The sequence below is a fragment of the Pan troglodytes genome, chromosome 6 (genome assembly GCF_028858775.2).
Source record: "Pan troglodytes isolate AG18354 chromosome 6, NHGRI_mPanTro3-v2.0_pri, whole genome shotgun sequence".
Taxonomy (NCBI): domain Eukaryota; kingdom Metazoa; phylum Chordata; class Mammalia; order Primates; family Hominidae; genus Pan; species Pan troglodytes.
In genome coordinates, this window is record NC_072404.2 from 110431559 (window position 1) to 110438541 (window position 6983).

Consider the following 6983-nt stretch of genomic DNA (forward strand, 5'->3'; position numbering starts at 1 on the left):
GGACGAAGGAGGGGGTCTGTGGGCAGCCCTTGGGGGCCATGAGGTTCCTCACAGAAAACACAGAGGTTGGGGGGACCCATTTTATTGGGGAGTGACTCTGGGCAGGGGCCCCTTGGGCTTTGTCATCTGTGCTCTCCCCACCCCCACCACTGCCCTGACCTTGACACTGGGGGCTTAGGGAGCAATTAGACCCCTGGTGTTGGGTCAGTGAGTTGGGTGGCCCAGCGGCTAGGGCTGCCTGGTCCAGCCACCTTTTGCAAGGATGGGTAAAGCTGAGCCTCCCCAAAGATCTTGATCCCCCACAAGGCCCCCAAACCCTGATAGCAAACTCACACAGCAGAGCCTGTCTATGCTGGCGCCAGGCCCTTCTGTTCCTGCTGTTGTGGGCAGTCAGGCCTGCCTGAGGAGTCGAGAGTGATCAGAAATAATGTGTCCCCTTGGGTCTTTGGGTGCTGGCTTGGGAGAGGCCCCTTTGATGCTTTCTCTGGGCAGGGATGGGCCATGGCCTTTTGTCACCTCTGTGTCTGGCCAGGGGTGGGGACAAGGACCATAAAGTCTCAGGTGTGAGTGGGCCCTCTGCCCAGGAGAAGGGCTGGAAACTGGGAACCCCAGGGAAAGCCCTGGACATTTGGCAAGGACCATGTTGAGGCAGGGGATAGGGAGGGATGGCTGGAAGAGAGAGGGGCTTCTCGGGGGTGGGAGTGGAGGGTCCTTCACTTGGTCTGGCCTGTTGCCAGCTGCCCCTTCCACGGTTCTGAACTTCTCCCTCCGTGGTCACCCGCTTCCCGGTGCTTCTTGGCCCCCACCTCTTGTCACCAGTGGTGTGCTCACACCTCTAGCCTCCCTCCGTCCCTCCTGCACTGCCCCACCCAAAGTGCCTCTGACTTCCGCTGACAGAGGGACCCCGGCTCAGGGCAGTGACTACTCCAGGACTTATAAGGAAGAAGGGTGGACAGGCTGCCCTTCGTTTAACTCCCCGTGGTCACCACGCGCTACCTGCTCAACGCCATCACCTCACCTCTACCCTGGGACAGGCACTGCTCTTCTTCAAGGCAAAGTTCTCTGGGGTCCTTTTTATAGCTGATCCCTTCCTGGGAGGCCTTCATTTCTTGGTCCCTCCTGATGAGGGAAGATGGGTAGCCAGGGGCCCGTTCCCCGGGAGATGCTGGTGATCTGGATTCTGATGCTGGCTCTCCGGCTCTGTGCGTCCGTTACTGCTACACTGACACCGGGTGAGTGCTCCTGGGCTGATGCTCCGGGTCCAGTGCTCCCGGGTGGTCATAGTACACGCCCCTGCCTCAGGCAGCAGGGCTGCAGGTGGCCTCCCCTTTGCATGGCAAGGGGCTGCCACAGGGCTGGAGACCCATGCTCTGACCTCATCTTGCCTTGGGGGTGCCGAAGGGGTCACTGTGGAGACCTGTGGGTGCCTGCGGTTGTGCAGGGGATGGTCTGCACACAGCCCCTGGCCGAGGGGCGGCTGAAATCCACAGCTTCTGCTCTCCAGGCTCCCCCTGGGATGACAAGGGGGCTTTTGTCACATAGACAGTGGTCTCTGGCTGCCCTCATCCTGGGGGCTTTATCTGCTGGAGGGATGGGTCTTTCCAAACCTCATGGAGGCACTGCACATGGTGCCAGCCCTGGTCGGAGAGAGGGAGTCCAGAGGGGTGTGTGACAGTATCGTCTCTTGACTTGGGGGAGCCTCAGGTGCACCTGGGGAATCCCCACCAGTTAAATGGCTGATGGGGCTGGGCGCGGTGTCTCATGCCTGCAATCCCAGCACTTTGGGAGGCCGAGGCGGGTGGATCACCTGAGGTCGGGAGTTCGAGACCAGCCTGGCCAACATGGTGAAACCCCGTCTCTACTAAAAATACAAAAATTAGCTGGGCATGGTGTGGCGCCCCTGTAATCCCAGCTACTCGGGAAGCTGAGGCAGGAGAATCACTAGAACATGGGAGGGGGAGGTTGCAGTGAGGCAAGATGGCGCCAGTGCACTCCAGTCTCAGGACAAGAGTAAAACATCCTCTTAAAAAAAATGGCCGAGGGGCTGTGGGAAGAGACAGAAACTCGGGGGTCCTTGCTCAGCCTGGTTGTGGCTGTGTCTGAGAGATGCCTCTGACCTGCTGATTTCCCTCATACAGAACAGACTTTCTGATTCCTTTCTGGCAGGGGTGGACAGGGATGAGGAGAGGCGAGAGAGGGAGACCTTGAGTTGAAGGCTGTGGGGGTGGGCAGAAGGGGTGGTGAGGGGGCAGGGGAGCTGGGGCGGGGGTCCTGGAGCCCTGCAGGACACCTTTGAGGTAACCCACCAGGGAAGTTCCACCATCCTCACAGCCAGGGACTCAGGCCCTCCGAGGCTGCCTCTGCCAGCCAAGCCTTGACAGATGAGACCTCCTTTACCCCATCTGGACATGTTGGGAGAGAGGTACAGGTGGGGAGGAGCTGATGGGAGAGTTTCAAGGGCTGGAGTGATGAACTCTGTGGATTTGGGGACATTATGAGAGTTTATTAATAACACATAGATTCCCTTTAAGTTCACGTACAGGAGTGGGAAGCTGTGGGCCTGGATGGGTCTTAGGAGGGGTCCTCCCCATCCCTGCTCCCAAGGCCTGGCCCAGCAGATCTCTGTAGTCAGATTATTCAAGGAGAGGGTGATGAAGGTGATGACAGGGATGATGAAGGCCCCAGGAGTCAGCAGGTGGCATTGCCTCTGTGTACCCAGCCATGCGTTAGAGACGGCTCCCAAGCAACCAAAAACCCCCGTCCCTCAGGTGCTTATAATTGTGTGTCAAAGATAACACAGGTGAATCCCTTAGTGTGCAAAACAGTCAGAAAAGCATCTATCTATGGCCAGTGCAGAGAGCAGGAAGGAGTGAAGCCAGGCAAGTAGGGCCACTCCGGAGGGCTCTGGAAGGTCTGATTAGATCCAGAGACCCCTGCCTTCCTCTTGCAGAGGGCTCTGCTGTTCACAAAGCCATTTCCCAGCAGGTAGCTCATATGATTGTCACCAGGCGGACTGTGTAAGGAAGTCAGGGCAGATGAGGATATGGAGGCTCAGAGAGGATGAGTGACTTGTCTGGGGCAACACAGCAAATAATGAACATGGCCATCACTTGACAGGGGATTTGTGCCCCACGCCCCTCCTCCCCTCTAGAGGACCCCAGTGCTCTGCACCCGCGCCTCTCCTCCTCTAGAGGACCCCAGTTTTCTGCAGCCGCGCCTCTCCTCCCCTAGCAGACCCCAGTTCTCTGAAAACCATCCCCTGCTCTGGGAATGGATTCTGGGTCCTTGGGGAGCAGTTCAGATGTCAGATCAGTGACTACCAGTGGCATCTGTAGCTTTTTTTTTTTTTTTTTTTTTTTTTTGAGGCAGAGTATTGCTCTTTTGCTCAGGAGGCTGGAGTGCAGTGGCGGGATCTCAGCTCACTGCAACCTCTACCTCCCGGGGTCAAGCAATCCTGCCTCAGCCTCCCAAGCAGTGGGGATGACAGGCACCTGCCACTACGCCCAGCTAATTTTTGTAATTTTAGTAGAGAGGGGATTTCACCATGTAGGCCAGGCTGGTCTTGAACTCCTGATCTTGTGTTCTGCCCACCTTGGCCTCCCAAAGGGCTGGGATTACAGGCGTGAGCCACCATGCCCGGTCCTAATTGTTAAAAATTTTTTAATTAAAAAATAAAATATTTTTGCCCAGGCTAGTCTCAAACTCCTGCCCTCAAGTGGCCCTCCCACCTTGATCTCCCAAAGTGCTGGGATTATAAGCATGAATGAGCCACCATGCCTGGCCCATTTTTAATATTAATATGATACCCAGACTATCGGGTCTTTGTTGACTTCTCCAACTGGGGTGTGGGGGTCTCTGGGGCTTCCCACACCCCAATAAGCTGTGGGTGACCCCAGCTCATCCCAGTGCCACCCAAGATTTGATCTTCCCCAGGGAATCTGATTACCAATATCCCAATTCTCTCCCTAGCTCTGTGGAAGTTCAGACAATGCCGTTCTGAATTTGTCTAAGGCCTTTGAGCATCTGTTAATATAATATTTCCTTCCTGTACTACTCAACTGCCACCAAACTCAAATGCTGCCTCTCCCCGTACCCTCATCAGCCCAGGTGGAAGGGCCCCGGAGGCCCTCTCTGTGCCCCTCCAGCCCTAGGCTCCCTCTCGTAGCTCCAGCAGCAGATTGGGCTGTGGCCATTTCTGCCCCAATCCCATCTCATTAACTCTACTATAAACTGTTTATTCACCCTGCCTCATCCAGAGCACCTGCCCAGGCAGAGCCAGCCTTTGGTGTTTGCTGAATGCATAAGTTTATTACTCTGTATAAAATAGCACTCCTTGTAATTGCTTCAATTTTTACATCACTTGAGTTTCAAAGGTTGCCCCTTTGTCTATTGTGAAGAAATCTGTTCTCACCTCCACCACTCTCTTCCCAATTTTATAGATGTTAACCATTTCACCCCCAGCTTCACCTTTCTAAGCTAAAGAGCACTGACCCCTTCAGACCCCTGGCCCTGCCCCTCCAGGGCAGACACTTGGTTCCTGTCCCCTAGCCTATCCCCTCCCCAACCCTTACTAGGAACACTGTGCAACTTCATGTACACAAAACAGGTTGCCGGTTCCAGTCCCCATGTGGGTCCCTGGCATTTTGCTGGCATTTTCTGGCCTTTGTGCCCTCTGCAGCACTTGGAGAAGGTAGAGTTCTAGACTGTGTCCCTCATCTGGGAGCCACAGGACTCCAGGACAGCTCCTCCCAGAAACCCCGTGGTCATCCCACACTCAACAGGCCCAACTGGAGACCCTTGTCTTCCACCAAAGAGAGGCTCCTGTCCTCCCGGTCAATACAGCCTCCTGAACTGTCCATCTCCTATTCCAGGGTGGCTCTCAGTGCCTCTCAAGAGGCCTCTTTCAAACGAAGATGGTAGAAATACAAGCCATAATATCAGAGAGAAAGATTCTTTTCTAATTGTTTAAAATTATTATTATTATTTGAGACAAAGTCTCTCTCTGTTGCCCAGGCTGGAATGCAGTGGCACAATCACAGCTCACTGCAGTCTTGACCTCCTGGGCTCAAGCATTCCTCCTATCTCAGCCTCTCAAGTAGCTGGGACTACAGGCACACACCACCACATCCAGCTAATTTTTTTCTGATATTTTTTGTAGAGACGGGGTCTCACTATGTTGCCCAGGCTGGCCTCAAACTCCTGAGCTCAAGCTATCCTCCCACCTCAGCATCCCAAAGTGCTGGGATTACAGGTGTAAGCCATTGCACCTGGCCAAGACTTCTTTTCAACAGGATGTTCAGTAGATAAGACACAGTAGAGGAAAGAATTATGAAGATAAGTCAGTTTTTATCTTCACTCAATTAACTGAAGATACATCAATAAAAATTACTCAAACTGAAACCCAGAAAGGAGTGGTGGGGATTTGTGCAGAGCAGAGCACCCAAGAGCTATAGTTCTATATGGAGTGTCCTAACATATGTCTCATTGGAGTCTCAGAAGGAGAAGAGAGAGAGAACGGGGCAGGAGAAATATTTGAAGACAATAATCACTAAGAATTTCTCCAAAATAAAACAAGGACCACAAACTACAGACATTATAGTCAGAGTCAAAATGCTGAAAATCAAAGATAAAGAGAGAAAAAAAAATTTTGAGACAGGGCCTCACTCTGTCACCCAGGCTGGGGTGCAATGGTGCAATCACAGCTCACTGCTGTGATTCTCTGCTTGAGTCTCTAATTCCTAGACTCAAGAGATCCCCTCCCCTCAGCCTCCCAAGTAGCTAAGACTATAAGTATGCACCACTCTGACCAGCTAATTTTTTTTTTAATAGACCAGGTCTCCTTGTGTTGCCCGAGCTGGTCTTGAACTCCTGGGCTCAAGGGATCCTCCTGCCTCGGCCTCCCGAAGTGCCGGGATTACAGGCATGAGCCATCACACCCATCCTAATTGTTTTTTTTTTCTAGAGATGGGGTCTCACTACATTGCCCAGGTTGGGGCCTCCCAAAGTACTGGGATTACAGGCATGAACCACTGCACCCAGCTGATGAAGAGAAAATCTTGAAGGCAGCCTGTCTTAGTCAGCTTGGGCTACCATAGCAGATACCACAGACTGAATGGATTAAATAATAGAAATTGGCCGGCCACAGTGTGTCATACCTGTAATCCCAGCACTTGGGGTGGTTGAAGTGGGAGGATAGCTTAAGCCCAGGAGTTTGAGGCAAGCCTGGGCAACAAAGCAAGACTTCCATCTAAAAAAAAAAAAAAAAAATAGAGATTTATTTTTTATAGCTCTGAAGGCTGCAAAGTTCAAGACCAAGGTGCTGGCTGATTTAGTGCATGGTGAGCACTCACATTTTCACACCGTGGCCCACAGCAGGGGCTGGGGCAATGGCAGTGGACCCATCCCAGAAGTCCTCCCCTGAGACCCAAGGCCTCCAGGACAGCTCCACCCGGAAGCCTCATCATCACCCCAAACTCCACACACTCAACTGGAAACCCTCGTCATCCAGCAAAAAGAGGCTCCTCTCCTCCCAGTCAACACAGCTTCCTGAACCATCCACCTCAGTGCCATTCAGCAAGCCATCAAGAGCCTCCATTTCCAGGGGAGTCGGGTTCCCAGCTGGGCCTTCATGTCCTCCTCCTAGGATGGCTTTGGATGCCTCTCAATGGCCTCTCTGATGCTGGTCAGCCCTACAGAGGCATTTCCAGGCCTACTCAGCCTGGAGTAGGTTCCTCTGATGTCTAACAGAGGTTCCTCTGATGTCTAAACATCTCAAGCTTATGGGGCCGGATGCGTTGGCTCATGCCTGTAATCCCAGCACTTTGGAAGGCCAAGAGAGGTGGATCACCTGAGGTCAGGAGTTTGAGACCAGCCTGGGCAACATGGTGAAACCCCGTCTCTACTAAAAATACAAAAATTAGCTGGGCATGGTGGCGTGTACCTGTAATTCCAGCTATTTGGGAGGCTGAGGCAGGAAAATTGCT